Source organism: Hemitrygon akajei, unplaced genomic scaffold (assembly GCF_048418815.1).
Source record: "Hemitrygon akajei unplaced genomic scaffold, sHemAka1.3 Scf000144, whole genome shotgun sequence".
In the NCBI taxonomy this organism is placed as follows: Eukaryota; Metazoa; Chordata; class Chondrichthyes; order Myliobatiformes; family Dasyatidae; genus Hemitrygon; species Hemitrygon akajei.
Window position 1 is genome coordinate 725602 of NW_027332030.1, and position 16621 is coordinate 742222.

Sequence of the window (16621 nt, forward strand, 5' to 3'; positions counted from 1 at the left end):
CACAAGGCATCTGTGTTGGCAGTCCAGTCTAGCTTCTCGTCTAACTGTACTCCCAGATACAATACTCCAATTCTGGCCTCACCAATGCCTTGTACAATTTTAACGTTACATCCCAACTCCTATACTCAATGCTCTGATTTATAAAGGTCAGCATAACAAAAGCTTTCTTCACCACTACATGAGATTCCACCTTCAGGGAAATATGCACCCTTATTCCTAGATTTCCTCACACTGTCTACAAGCTTTCTCTATTTGTGAACTAACCTCCTCTCTCCTAGTCTCTTCAATTTGAATCCCACCCCCCAACCATTCTGGTTTAAAGTCTCCCCAGTAGCCTTCACAGATCTCCCCGCCAGGAAATTGGTCCCCCTAGGTTTCAAGTGTAACCCGTCCTTTTTGTACAGGTCACACCTCACCCAAAAGAGGTCCCAATGATCCAGAATCTTGAATCCCTGCCCCTGCTCCAATCCCTCAGCCACGCATTCATCCTCCACCTCATTCCATTACTACTGTCACTGCCGCGTGGCACAGGCAGTAATCCCCAGATTACTACCTTTGAGGAACTTCTTCTCAAATCCCTTCCTAACTCCCTATATTCTCGTTTCAGGACGTCTTCCCTTTTCCTACCTATGTCATTGGTACCTATATGTACCACGACCTCTGGCTCCTCACCCTCCCACTTCAGGATATCTTGGACGCAATCAGAAACATCCCGGACCCTGGCACAAGGGAGGCAAACTACCATCCGGGTCTCCTGACTGCATCCACAGAATCGCCTGTCTGACTCCGTAACTATTGTGTCCCCTATTGTTACTGCCTTTCTCTTCCTTTCCCTACCCTTCTGAGCTATAGGTTCTGCCGCTGTTCCTTACCCCACGGTAGGCTGTCCCCCCCCCCCCCCCAACAGTACTCAAACTATCAATTATGGAAAACTCTGAACATCCTCTACATAGCACCATCCAGAGACAGAGAAGCAGTTTCAGCGACAGGTTACTATCGATGCAATGCTCCTCAGACAGGATGAAGAGGTCAATACTCCCCAATGCCATTAGGCTTTACAATTCAACCGCCAGGACTTAAGAACTTTTTAAAAGCTATTATTAATGCTTTTTGAGATAGTGATTTAGATGCATATCATATTTTTTTACTGAGTTAAGTATTGTATGTAATTAGTTTTGCTACAACCAGTGTATGGGACATGGGAAAAAAGGTTGAATTTCCCCATGGGGATGAATAAATTATCTATCTATCTATCTATCTATCTATCTATCTATCTATCTATCTATCTATCTATCTATCTATCTATCATCTATCTATCAAACAGGAGTACTTATTGTCAAGGGGTACAGCCACTGGGGTACTCTCTAGTACCTGACTCTTCCCCTTCCCCCTCCTAACTGTGACCCACCTGTCAGCCTCCCATGGCCCCGGTGTGACCACCTGCCTGTAACTCCTCTCTATCACCTCCTCACTCTCCCTGACCAGATGAAGTTCATCGAGATGCATCTCCAGTTCCCTAACTCGGTCCCTAAGGAGCTGCAGCTCGACACACCGGGTGCAGATGTTGTCGTCCAGGAGGCTGGGAGTCTCCAGGACCTCTCACATCCGACACCGAGAACAGCAAGCTGCCCTCACGCTCATCATTCCCAGCATGGAACCGTAATCCCACGGTGGATTTGTTCGGTGACTTGTGAACATACGTGATTAATGACCCTGCAACTGGGGACTGAATAAATAGTTAGAGTAACAATTCTAATCATATACACAAATCTCCTTGCCTTTCTCCCTCACCCCTAGCTACTTACCCCATTTCCCTCACCACACCCTCCTCACAGTTCCTCTTCCTCATAGGGCCCTCTACTCCAGCCCTCCCTTCTTGCTCCCTCTCAATCATCTTTGCTTCGTCCCCACCTCTCCCCTCCCCCTTCCCTCTTCTCTATCCACCTCAGTTACACTGCTACTCAACCAGTCTCCCACTCTCTTTCACCCCTTTCCTCACGCTCTTCTTCTCTATCACCACTCTCTCTACTCCTCTATTAACAAATCTTACTCCTCTCTCTTGTCTCTCTTCATCTACTCACACTCTCATGCCTCTCTTCATTTCTCTCACACTCTCTCCCTTCTATCCATCTGTTTCTCTTACTCTTCCATTCTCTCTCCTCTCCCACAATCCCTGTCGCTACCCCTATCATCCGCCACCTCACTCTCAATCTCAGTCACCCTCTGTCTTCCCATCTCCATCTCCTCCTCTCTCACGCACCCTCTCACCTCAATCAAACTTGTTTCTCTCACTCAGTCACCTCCACCACTCTGCAAGAACGACCAGTCAGCTTACAGAGAGGAGGAGCAGCGTCTAACGGACTGGTGCAGAGCCAACAACCTGTCTCTTAATGTGAACAAAACAAAAGAGATGGTTGTTGACTTCAGGAGGGCACGGAGCGACCACTCCCCGCTGAACATCGACGGCTCCTCGGTAGAGATCGTTAAGAGCACAACATTTCTTGGTATTCACCTGACGGAGAATATCACGTGGTCCCTCAACAGCAGCTCCATGGCAAAGAAAGCCCAGCTGCGTCTCTACTTTCTGCAAAGGCTGAGGAAAGTCCATCTCCCACCCCCCATCCTCATCACATTCTACAGGGGTTGTATTGAGAGCATCCTGAGCAGCTGCATCACTGCCTGGTTCGGAAATTGCACCATCTCGGATCGCAAGACCCTGCATCGGATAGTGAGGTCAATTGAGAAGATCATTGAGGCCTCTCTTCCCGCCATCACGGATATTGAACTTACACGCGGCATCCGCAAAGCAAACAGCATTATGAAGGACCCCCTGCATCCCTCATACAATCTCTTCTCCCTCCTGCCGTCTGGGAAAAGGCACTGAAGCATTCGGGCTCTCGCGGCCAGACTATGAAACGGTTTCTTCCCGCAAGCTATCGGACTCCTCAATACCCAGAGCCTGGACTGACACCTTACTGCACTATTGTCCTGTTTATTATTTATTGTAACGTCTGCACTGTTTTGTGCACTTTATGCAGTCCTGGATAGGTCTGTAGCCTGGTGTAGTTTTTTTTTCTTTTCTGTATTATTTTTTATGTGGTTCAGTCCAGTTTTTGTACTGTGTCATGTAACACCATTGGTCTGAAAAAAAAACACGTTGTTTCATTTTTACTATGTACTGTACCAGCAGTTGTGGTCGAAATGACAATAAAAGTGACGACTTGAATCGGCAGCTTCTGCGGGTTTGTCTCCGAGGCCCCGCCCACGCTCTGATGACGCAATAAGCACATTGCGCATGCTCACATTCCCGGGCTGGGCAGTGATTTTTTTCTTTGTGTTGAAGCGGGTCCGGAGCGGCGGATTGTCTACGGGATCCGGATCGGGAGAGGGTCCTCGCCCCCACGGGCGGGGAGCCGGGGGTTTGGGGGGTCGGATCATTCTCTGCGGAGCGGGACCGACAAGATCCATGCGGTGAGTATTGAGTCCGGTCCCGACCGATGCTGGGCAGTGAGTCCCGTTAACTTCCACGAACTCGCGGTCTCACCCCGCTTCCTGGACAAAACCTGCCGGGGTCGGTCCGGATTGTGAGACCTTCACTCCGAACCAGGGGATATTTTCCATGGTGTGTTGATAAAAGTTGGTTCGGGGAGAAGGGTAAATGCCAAAGTTCCTGTTGCTCTATCTTTGTCATTTTACTACATAGTAGTATGTACTATTAATTCAGTGTCTGTGCGTTGCTGGAGGACCATTAGTGATCGTCCTTGATCCCTTCTCCCACCCGTTTCATCTGCTTAATCCCTGCCAATCTGGTTCAACCTCTGTCCAGCCTGCATCCCACCACCTCGATGATAAATATCGACAATCTCTAATCTACCGTTGCCTTCATTGTGAAGTATTTTGTCTCACGGAGTTACTTCTGATATCGGTGTTTGTTACCTGATCTACCAGAGGATTTATTTAATGCAGAATGAGGAAGGATAAAGACAGTCACCACAATTTTAGTTTCAAAGTTACCAAATGGCCGCTGTGTTAATCTTTGTCAGACGGAGACTCTCAGCGTTTAAAGTTGAGTCTGTTTTTTCCTGTTTTGGTCATTTTTAGAGAGGCAATTTTCCTGTTGCCAGGAGCAGCCAGGATCTGCAGGGAGTGGAGCACAATTTTATCGCTCTCTGGTCACTTCCGCTCATTGAGAGTTAGTGGCCTCGGGAGCAGATGGAACAGACTGATAGTGGGGTGGGGAGGATGTTGTGAGCATTGACTGTATCGACTGTATTAACCCTGTGTTGGAATGCAGAGAAAACTGATGAATGTGGGCATGACATTTGTGCGACTTTGTTCAGGCCGACACAAACATCTTGTAATCAGTCAATAGTTGTGCATCATTTAAAGTAAAAAGAGAAAATGCTGGAACCGTTCAGCAGATCGGGCAGCATCAGTTCTGATACTGAGTCTCCCACAGTTTCTCTTTCCACACATCCAATCTGATGTACCGAGTTTCCAGCATTTAATTTCAATTTGAAATGAAAAGCCTGTTATTCCTGTTAGCCCACAGGAAATGCGACGGCCAAATGTACTGGGCAAGATCTCATTTAACAATAAGATAATGATAAAATGCTTTCGGTTTAGCTGCTGGAGACAATATGAAACGTATCCCTGCCTGCTGGTGACCCGCGCCCAGGTTTGCCAGCCCAATATCTGACCCAGTCAGAGGATTATCAGGTTCCCATTCTGCCATAGTTTGATGTAGGAGTGTTAATTTTTGAACTCTGATTGGCCGAGACACTACAGCATGTTATCAGCAACAAAGGAGTCCTGCGAAGTTGCTGCTTGGACTGTAATCCTGAGATGCAGACTCCGGGAATATGGAACTGTCAGTTTTGGGGATTTGGCCAGGTCAGTACTTCTGTAGCTGGGGCTGAATGTTCCTCCTTCCACAATGAATCAGAAGTCTCGGGTTGCTGGACATTGGTTGTGGGGAAATCCCTGATGTGGGGACGATGTGCGAGGTAAATGTCACGTTCAGCTGTGCGACCCTATCACAGATTTTAACCCTGGTGAAATGGATCTGGGGATCAAGCTGCTCGGGCTCATGAGGTGTTGAGAGAGTGGTTATGGTCTGTGGTCAGATGCTTGTTTCTGGGGTTCCTTTGGAGGCAATGAGTGCTGATCTGAGGTGAGAATGAGTTCCTATACCATCCGTCACATGGAGAGGAGGTCATTAAATGTTTGCAGTAGTAGAATTGGACCCAGGGTTCAGTGTTCAAACCGTATTTCGAAATTACCCCTCACTGTCACCTGTCTGTTAGTCAATGGTCCTGGACCTGTGCTCAATGGAGTTCAGAGGGACAGTGGGGGTGGGGGTTGTGCTTGTTTAAGGAAACTTACCGAATGCTGAAAAGCCTGGATACAGTGGACATGGAGAGGATAATTCCATTAGATGGAGAGTCTGGGATCTGAGAACACAGTCCCAGAATAAAGAAGCTTCCCTTTAAAATTGAGATGAGGAGAATATCAAGTAAAGGGTGACTGATCTGTAGAATTTGTTGCCACAGAGGGTGGATGAAGCTGTTATTGGGGTATATTTATGGCAGAGGTTAATATATTTGTGTTTGTTCCTAGTAGCTTCAGGGTTACATGAGGAAGGCAGAAATATGGTGTTGGAATGAAATCAGCCATGGTTGAATGGTGGGGCAGACCAGATGGATCAAATCGCATAATCCTGTTCCTGACTGAATGATGGCTCCTCCTTATCGCATTTCATTTTGTGACGTGTGAGGAACAATTACAGATTTGTTCACTCAGATCATTATATTTGTCTTAATGTTTAAATTTCAGTGAGTTTTATTTTTAGGAACATTGAGCAGTAATGTTTTGTTCTCCTTTGTGTTGTTAACGTGCTTCATTGTTTTTTATTTTAAAGTTAGAACTGCGGTGAGAGATTTATTGGAAGAAAAGCCGACAACTGGAAGCAAACCACAACTGAGGTCGAGGGAAGATCAACAAGTGAACCAGCCCAAGGACTGAGAGCATCAGCTGGACAGAACCCTTCAGACTCAGGGTTTCGATAGATTCACTCAGGAGAAAGTTTGGTGAGTCTCATTTACTCAAACACTGGTCCTTTAGACATTACATACCTGCACAAAGAAAGGTAGGAAATAGATGGGGTGAGACTGAATGTGCCCAGAGATACCAGTTATGTCTCTGTCAGACCAGTTACAATCACTCCAGGTCTGGTGATGTGCTGTCAGTATCCCAGCTCTTTAAAGTCACTCACATTCCCTCTGTGTGTTCATTTCAAGGTCTTGCATCTTGTGAAGTAGCTTTCGGTCACTTCCGAGTAGGGAGATGGAAACAAAGTGAAGAGTTTATACTTAATATCTTTCAAAAAAAAAGTAATTCTTTAAATTTAACTGCTGCAAACTTGCTTGGACTTTTCTCCTTGGAGTGATGCAGAATGAGAGGTGACCTGATAGAAGTGTATAAAATGATGAGAGGCTTTGATCATGTGGATAGCCAGAGGCTTTCTTCCCAGGGCTGAAATGACTGACATGAGCGGGTATAGTTTTAAGGTGGTTGGCGGAAGGTAGAGGGTGGATGTCAGGGGAATTTTTTCACACAGAGTGGTGGGTCTGTTATGCATTGCTGGCAACAGTGGTGGAGGCGGATACAATAGGGTATTTTAAGAAACTCTTAGATAGGTACATGGAGCTCAGAAAAATAGTATTATGCAGTTGGGTAATTCTAGACAGTTTCTAGAGCAGGTTACAAGGTTGGCAGAACATTGTGGGCCGAAGGGCCTGTAAGTACCGTAGACTTCTATGTTCCATGTTCAAACTTCCGACCCACACCCTGTATATTCCCAACCAAATGATTGATATAGATGACAAGTAGCAATAGGTGTAACCATGGGGAACATCGCGAAGCACTGGCGAGTCCAATAAACAGCCCCTCCCCATCACCCTCTGCGTCCTGCCATTTAGCTGTTCCCAGACACTGGGGCTCTGTCACAAACACAACGTTCAGGAAGATTAGTCAGTAATTAACATGCAAAGGGAACTGTTGCTTCCTGAAAGGTCTGATCCTGTCTGATTTAATGGACCAACTCATCCCTTCTTTATGACTCAATTTTTCCTGGGACCCATCCTCCCATGTTATGCTGTGTCTGATAACCCACATCCCCTACCTCCCTCCATCCCACTAATGGCCCCATACCCTTTCCACCAGTTACCCCACTCCCACACACGTAAACTGATCCACATCACCCACATCCTCCTTTCCAGCTTGGGGAACCACAACTAATTGACCCCACAGTCTCGTCTTGGGAAAGAAACTAAATACAGATCTGCAAGAGCAGGCAGCTGGACTCTCCAGCTGTCTGGCTTGGACCCGCCCACTTCCATGGCAACTAACCATATAACATATAATATAATATAATATATAACATATGACATATAACCATATAACAATTACAGCACCGAAACAGGCCATCTCGGCCCTTCTAGTCTGTGCCAAATGCTTACTCATACCTAGTCCCACTGGCCTGCACCCAGCCCATAACCCTCCATTCCTTTCCTGTCCATATACCTATACAATTTTACTTTAAATGACAATACCGAACCTGCCTCTACCACTTCTACTGGAAGCTCATTCACAAAGCTACCACTCTCTGAATAAAGAAATTCCCCCTCATGTTACCCTTAAACTTCTGCCCCCTAACTCTCAACTCATCTCATCTTGTTTGAATCTCCCCTACTTTCAACGGAAAAAAGCCTATCCACGTCAACTCAATCTATCCCCCTCATAATTTTAAATACCTCTATCAAGTCCCCCTCAACCTTCTATGCTCCAAATAGTAAAGACCTAACTTATTCAACCTTTCCCTGTAACTTAGGTGCTGAAACCCAGGTAACATTCTAGTAAATATTTGCTGTACTCTCTCTATTTTGTTGAAATCTTTCCTATAATTCGCTGACCAGAACTGTACACAATACTCCAAATTTGGCCTTACCAATGCCTTGTACAATTTTAACATTACATCCCAACTCCTATACTCAAAGCACTGATTTATGAAGGCCAGCATACCAAAAGCTTTCTGCACCACCCTATCCACATGAGATTCCACCTTCAGCGAACTATGCACCATTATTCCTAGATCACTCTGTTCTACTGCATTCCTCAATGCCCTACCATTTACCATGTATGTCCTATTTGGATTATTCCTACCAAAATGTAGTACCTCACGCTTAACAGCATTAAACTCCATCTGCCATCATTCAGCCCACTCCTCTGACTGGCCTAAATCTCTCTGCAAGCTTTGAAAACCTACTTCATTATCCACAACGCCACCTACCTTAGTATCATCTGCATACTTACAAATCCAATATAGCACCCCATCATCCAGATCATTAATGTATATGACAAACAACATTTTACCCAATACAGATCCCTGAGGCACACCACTAGTCACCGGCCTCCAACCTGACAAACAGTTATCCACCACTACTCTCATGCATCTCCCATCCAGCCACTGTTGAATCCATTTTAATACTTCAATATTAATACCTAACGATTGAACCTTCCTAACTGACCTTCCGTGCGGAACCTTGTCAAAGGCCTTACGGAAGTTCATATAGACAACATCCACTGGTTTACCATGGTCAACTTTCCTCGTAACCTCTTCAAAAAATTCCAAAAGATCTGCCAAACATGACTTTCCACGCACAAATCCATGCTGACTATTCCTAATCAGACCCTGTCTATCCAGAGAATTATATATACCATCTCTAAGAATACTTTCCATTAATTTACCCACCACTGATGTCAAACTGACAGGCCTATAATTGCTAGGTTTTCTCTTAGAACCCTTCTTAAACAATGGAACCACATGGGCAATATGCCAATCCTCCGGCACCATCCCCGTTTCTAATGACATTTGAAATATTTCTGTCAGAGCCCCTGCTATTTCTACACTAACTTTCCTCAATGTCCGAGGGAATATCCTGTCAGGACCCAGAAATTTATCCACTTCTATATTCCTTAAAAGCGTCAGTAATTCCTCCTCTTTAATGGTCATAGTTTCCATAACTTCCCTACTTGTTTCCCTTACCTTACACAATTCAATATCCTTCTCCTTAGTGAATACCGAAGAAAATAAATTGTTCAAAATCTACCCCATCTCTTTCGGCTCCACACATAGCTGTCCACTCTGATTCTCTAAGGGACCAATTTTATCCCTCACTATCCTTTTGCTATTAATATAACTGTAGAAACCCTTCGGATTTATTTTCACCTTACTTGCCAAAACAACCTCGCATCTTCTTTTAGCTTTTCTAATTTCTTTCTTAAAATTCTTTTTACATTCTTTATATTCCTCGAGCACCTCATTTACTCCATGCTGCCTATATTTATTGCAGATCTCCCTCTTTTTCTGAACCAAGTTTCCAATATCCCTTGAAAACCGTGGTGCTCTCAAACTTTTAACCATTCCTTTCAACCTAACAGGAACATAAAGGTTCTCTACCCTCAAATTTTCACCTTTTAATGACTTCCATTTCTCTATTACATCCTTCCCATAAAACAAATTGTCCCAATCCACTCCTTCTAAATCCTTTTGCATCTCCTCAAAGTTAGCCTTTCTTCAATCAAAAATCTCAACTCTGGGTCCAGTCCTATTCTTCTCCATAATTATATTGAAACTAATGGTATTGTGATCACTGGATCCGAAGTGCTCCCCAATACATACATTCAACACATACTAATACTCAATTTACACAAACCCGTGATCAGCCCCCTTCCTCACCCCCTCCTGAACAGGAATACTACCGCCATCAGCTGGAATTGGCACTGTGTTGCGATTTGCAGGAGGTCCCCGTGGAACCTCCGGAGGTCAGAGGGACAGAACAGAGGGTTTGGCTGACCCGTCATTTCACTGAGACATCCCAGAACTCCCCAACAAATCCATCAAACTATATCTGGGGGAACTTCACTGACCAACAAATATAGTGCATCTCAGCAATCAGCTGTTTGAATGATACACTGACTTAGAGGAAGGAGTATCTGTGGTCCACATTGTCAGAGTTTTTAGTTTACCAGGAGACGAAGACTGCAGGGATGAGAGGCCTTCTGTTAACTGATACGAATCTGTGTTTACACTGCTAGCAATTCCAGTTTACATCAATAAAACAATTCTTTGTGAAATTATAAACAACAGGATACTGCATTGACTGACGCACCCCACACCAGATCACCCTGGAAAGTTTTCCCCAGAAACATTTGGTGTTTTGTGACCCTGTTCGAGAAAAGGGCCATAATGCCCACTCCATGAACATCATGGCAAAGCTGAGCACATAGCAGGAGACTTAAACTCATACAATACAAGATTCAGTGATGAAGCCTGTTAAATTTCCTTCATTGTCCCCCTGAAATCATTAAAACGTCCATTGAACAGCTTTTGAAAACAAGTTCTCACCCACACGTGACATCACTGTGCAACCCACATGCCTGATGTCACGTGTGGGTTCCCCACACCGGGGTCTGACTTCACTCTGTACCCCCTCATGCCTGATGACACGTGTGGGTTCCCCACATTGGGATGTGACGTCACGTGTACCCCCTCATGCCTGATGTCACGTGTGGGTTCCCCACACCTGGAGCTGACATCGTGTGCGCAGTTCCTTACGTCACACTGGCGCTGAGACGGTTGAACTTTACCAGCTGAGGTAAAAATTACCTGGCCTACCCACACCACCCCACAGTCAACAGAGGAGTTACGCTCTTCCCATTGGTGTGAAGTGATGTCAATCACTGGTTGCATCCAATAGCAGAGGCAGACCAGCTGAGAAGGCGTTACCCCCACTGAATTCATTTCTTGCTCCCGCTTCGAACTTCCCGTCACAGCAGAACAAATCCCAAAGTAGATGTCCAGCTTTTTGAATTATTTCCTTTTTCCTTCCACGGGAAGTTGGGTGAGTTTGTGAAATGACTTCTGCGGCCGAAGTATAATCTGTCACTGACAGGTAGGAGGAAACTGCTCCTTGATGCAGGCTTCTCGTGGAGTAAGTGATCTGGCAGAAAGACATAGGTGAGGGATTTTACTGAGAGGATAAAGGTGGTGTGAGAGCGGGTGAACAGCATGGAGTCTGAGAGGATGTTTGTTCCAGCGGGGGTTCAATGAGCAAGATGGGGAAGAAGCCCATTGAAAGTGGGGAAGGGACATGAGGGGCTCGTCTGTGGAAATGTCTGAGCCCGATGGCGGCAAGCAGAGATATTCTCCATTTGGGGGGGGGGGGGGGCGGGGGGCAAACACTGGCAGACCGTTGAGCTGCAAGTTTGGCCAATGGTCCGGGCAAAGCGGAGATTGGACTGGTGTTCGGGAGTAAGGATGCACTGGTCTTGTATCTTATTGAATGACAGGATGGACTGGATGGGCTGAATGACCTTTTCCTGTTGTCTGCGTATTTAATGAGAAGGAATAACCAGACCCTGCTTGGGTCTGCAGGATTTCCCAGTGAGTGTTGAAAGGACAAGTGCTTGGAGCCCAGTTTTTCTCAAACTGTGTCAACAATTTGGCTGAGGGACCAAATTCAACATTTCTAAGGCGGCTTTTGAAAAAAAATATTTTTATACATTGATAACGACACAAAATGTATATTTATGACTATTGACACAATATATGCATTTGTATATTTTTAATGATATAGAACCTGTATTGCTATATTGATAATGACATAGAATTGTGTAATTTATGTTCCGTGTGTTATCTGAATGTACTTGACTGTGTGCTGCCACAAGTCAGTGTTTCTCTGTACCTGGATTAGAGGGCATGAGTTGTAACGAGAGGTTGGACAAACTTGTGTTGTTTTTTCAAGAGCAGCGCAGGCTGGGGTGAGACGATGGAGGTTCATAAAGCTACAAAATGTATAGATAGAGTAGATAGAGAATAACTTTTTACCCAGAGTAGAAATGTCTAAATCAAGATGCGTGCATTTAAAGTGAGAGGGGTAGTTTGAAAGAAGATGTGAGGGGAAAGTGCTTTTTTTTACACAGAATGGTGGTTTGGTGGAATGTGCTGCTTGGTGTGATGGTAGCGGCAGATACATTGGGGACTTTTAAGAAATGTTTAGATAGACACGTGGATGTGAGGGAAAATTGTGTAGGCAGAAGGGATCCGTTTAATTGGCAATTTGATTAATTAGATAGTTTGAGCACAACATTTTGGGCCGAAGGGCCTGTTCCTGTGCTGTACTGTTCTATGTTCTGTGTCTCTTGTCAAAAGGTTTTGTGGTTACAGAGACAAAATAAGTGAGTGAGAACAGCAGGTCAACTGGAGACCAATATGGGAAATCTGAGATCTCCCACTACTATAGGACAAATTGAAATCCTGAGTGTGATTCAATGGAGATGGACTTAGATGCAGAGGGTAGGGAGGGAGGTCCAAGGTACATTGTATTTATTGGAAGAGTTATTGGTATAAGAATGAAAATCACTTTAACAATTATTTGGGTTTTGTGGAGATTGTACCTGGAATATGGTGTAAAATCCCGCTCCCCATACTAACACGGGTTATACAGACCAAAGATCAAACTGCCAGAGGAGCTCAGTGGGTCGGGCAGTATCTGTGTTTGAGAAGGGACTATCAATATTTTGGGCCGAGACCCTCCCTCTGGACTGAGAGTAGACGGGAAATAGTCAGAGAAAAGAGGTGAGGGGTGGGGATGGGGCAAGAGCTGGGGAGTGAGAGGTGGATCCAGGTGAGGGAGGAGGTAGGATGGTGGAAATAGTGACTGGGATGGGAGGTGAGTGTTTTGGGGCAACACGGGGCTGCAGAAGATGGAAATTATTTCCATAGAGAATTAACAAAGAGGTTAGAGGGTATTTGTTATAGAGAGTGCAATGAAGATTCATCTGACTGATCTCTGGAGTGGTGGGGTCATCATATGAAGAAAGATCAAATGCGATAACCCTTTCATTTAGAGAATCGAGGACTGCGAGGTGAACACATTGAAATGCACAACATCATTACCGGTTGAACCAGGGATCCCAGTCTCTGAAAAAGGGGATGGACTGTCCGGGACTGTGATGAGGGGAAATGTCTCCACTCCGAAGGTAGTGAATGTTTGTAAATCCCCACCACAGAGGCAGTGAAGACTCAATGATCTCCCTCACAGAATAAAGAGGCTGGGAGATGGGTGGAGAATGAAGGGATTGAGGCAAAGAGGATTGGGAAGAAATGTGGCTGAGCATCTATCATTGTGATTGGTTGGAGGGGCTGAATGGCTGTTTCTCACTTGATGTTTCAGTGTTCCTCTCCAGTGATTCCAAAGGAATATGAATAGAAATTAGTGTTTGTAAACATAGAAGTGGTTTGAACAAAACCTGCACGATTCCTGTTTGGGTCTGAATCGTCTGTTAGACAGTAATGGGAATCGAACCTGTATTTCTGTGACCTATGCAGTACAGGGATGGGATGTGTAAGATGCAGAGAGCAAAATTAAAAATGTAGCTGGTGTAAATTTGAAATGTGGAAATTTTGTCGGGTAGATCAGGCAGCGTGTGAGGAGTGAAGAGCAGAGTCACTGTTTTAAATGAGAGACCCTGCACCCATCACATGACCTTGTTTCCTGCTCCATTTTTACCACAGATCGGCAGCATTTGCAGGTTTGTTTCTGAGGCCCTGCCCCCACTCTATGACGCACGATCACACTGCGCATGCTCAGTCCCAGGATGGGCAGTGATTTTTGTGTGGATGAAAGCGGCGGATCGTCTGTGGGGCTGGGATCAGGAGAGTGACCTTGCCCCCTGGGGCGGGGAGTCGGGGGAACGATCATTCTCTGTGGGGCAAGACCAACGAGATCCTGAAGGTGAGAATTGAGGCCGGTCCTGAGCAATGGTGGGCAGTGCTTCCCGTTATTTCCCTGAACAGCCGGCTTCCACCGCTTCCCAGACAGAACATATTCTGTGGGTCCAGGTTGTGGGAGCTTCACACCGAAACTCCTGAGATGACCTGCCGCTCAGCCACTGGTGCTGCGGTCCTAGGAGCGGGATGAGGTGGTGAGGCCGGGACTGAATCCATCCATTGAGATATATCCTGGGAACTTTATCTCCATCACCTGGCCCGGTAGCGGATCCAAACTTCACCTGGATTGATACCTGGGTTTGATCATTGTTTCTGTGTAACTGGGCTCCTATAAGTATTTCTACACTTCACTTAACTCTCCACGCCAACCCAGCAACCCAGGCCGCCTAATAATTTCCAAACGATTAAATTGAGAAATCTGTTTATTATTGTCATGTATAGAGGTTCACTGGAAATCTTATCTTGTGTACTATCCACACACATCAATTCATTAAACAGTACATTGAGGTGATACAAGGTAAAATAATATCAGTGCTACAAAGCATTATGGTTCTAGAGAAAGTGCAGTGCAGAAAGTGTCAGGTCACTTCAAGTAACACAGTGTGGTCAGCTGTCCATCTTATCACACTGGGGACATTCAGTTTGCTCAGGACAGCAGAATGGAAACCGTCTTTGTGGAACATGGCTTCAGGGTTTTGTAGCTCCTCCCTGATGGGGAATATGTGAGAAGTGAGGATGTCCCAGGTTGTGGGGATCTTTGACTACACGGCCTGCTTTACTGAGGCAGTGGGAAGTGTAGACAGAGTCCATGGTGGGGAGGTTGGTTTCTGTGATGTACTCAGCTGTGTCCACAACTCTCCGCAGTTCTTTGCAATCATGGGCGGAGCAGTAGCCAGACGAAGGTGTCAGGTATCTGGATGGGATACTTTCCATGGTGCATTGATAAGATTTAGTTAGGAGAGAAGGGTAGATGCCAAATTTCCTGTTGTTCTATCTTGGTCATTTTAGAATCTTTTATACAGTAGTATCTACTATTAATTCAGTATCTGTGTATTGCTGGAGGACCATCAGTGATTGTCCTTGATCCTTTCTCCCAGCTGGTTTCATCTCCACATCCTCCGCCATCTCGTTCAACTGGTTTCCCCTCTCTTATTTTACCGCAGATCTGCAGCATCTGCGGGTTTCATTTCGAGGCTCCGCCCCCCACACTGATGATGTAACAATCACAGCGCATGCTCACTGTTCCTGGATGGGCGGCAGTTTCCTTTCCATTCTGTGTTGGGATATTCTGCGGGGTCGGGATTGGGAGAGGACCCTCGCCCCCAGGGGCAGTGAGCCGGGGGAAGCATCACCAGCACAGGTTGAATTAAATGCAGCACGAGGCAGGGTAGAAGGAGACAATACAACTTCAATTTATTGATAGAAAATGTTGCTGTGCTACTCTTGGTCATAATTAAATTCAGGATATGTCGTAGAGCTTTGTTATTCATTTTTTCTGTTATTTTTGCTGAGCCGTTACTCAGTAACAGCCCACGAAGGATTGTTGCACGTTTTATTTTTCATTATCTGATCACTGCCCCTCAGTGAAGAGACAAGTGAACTCAGGAGCAGATGTAACAGATTGACAGTGAGGTTGGTGGCGGGGAGGATGTTGTGAACACTCACTGTCTGGACTGTATTGGAATGAAGAGAAAACTAATGAATATAGGCATTGCATTTCTGCAAAATCTGTTCAGGATGTCAGAAGCATCTTGAAAACCGTTGGTGTTTGTGCAGTATTTAAGATAAAAAAGGGAAATTACTGGAAATTCTGATAGACCCCCAGCCTCCCAGATGACCACATCCGCACCTGGTGCACCAAGCTGCAACTCCTCAGAGCTCGATGTCATTCACAGTAAGTTATCAGGGTACCTTTAACATCATCATCTCCTCAAAACTAATCAGTAAACTCCAAGACCTGACCTCAATACCTCCTGGTGCAATTGAGTCCTGGATTTCCTCACTTGTAGACCCCACCCAGTTCAGATTGGCAAAAACAGCTCCTCCTCAATCTCCATCAGCACTGGAATACCACAGGGATGTGTACTTAGCCCCCTGTTCTACTCGCTTTACGCCTGTGACTGTGCGGCTAAGTACGGCTCCACCACCATATATAAGTTTGCTGATGATAGCTCTGTTGTGGACTCTATCAAAAGGGGAGGTGAATCAGCATACAGGAGGGAGACTGAAAACTTGGCTGACTGGTGTAATAACAACAACCTCTCAATCAATATCAATATGACCAAAAAACTGATTGTAGAATTCCGGAGAGGGAAGCCCGCGGTCCTTGAGCCAGTACTCATCGGAGGATCAGAGTTGGAGGGGGTCGGTAACTTTAAATTCTTGGGTCTCACTCTTAGAGGTCCTGTCCCAGACCCATCATATAAATATGATTGTGAAGACAGTACAACAGTGTCTCTACTTCCTCAGGGGTATGTGGAGATTCGGTATGTCGCAAAAACGTTGGCAAACCTCTGCAGATGTGTGGTGGAAAGTCTGCTGATTGGCTGCATTACGGACTGGTCGGGGAACACCAATGCTTTTGAGCAGAAAATCCTTCGAAAGGTACTGGATTTGGTCCAGTATGTCACGGGGAAAGGTCTCCCAAATATTGAGTTTATCTACATGAAATGTTGCCGTAGAAAAGCAGCATCCATCATCAATGATCCTCACCGCCCAGGCAATGCACTTTTCTCGCTGCTGCCATCAGGTAGAAGGTACAGGTGC

At 45.5% G+C, this 16621-nt stretch overlaps 1 protein-coding gene across 1 annotated transcript in view; it reads left to right on the top strand.

The window, feature by feature from the left end:
- The first annotated feature begins 3339 nt into the window (after positions 1–3339).
- The window catches only part of LOC140723897 (NACHT, LRR and PYD domains-containing protein 3-like), a 44557-nt gene continuing 31275 nt past the window's right edge, over positions 3340–16621 (top strand). Inside the window, exons 1-2 of the mRNA XM_073038436.1 lie at positions 3340–3471; positions 5921–6089. The gene's annotated coding sequence lies outside the window, so the exon portion shown is untranslated. The remainder of the gene's footprint in view (positions 3472–5920; positions 6090–16621) is intronic.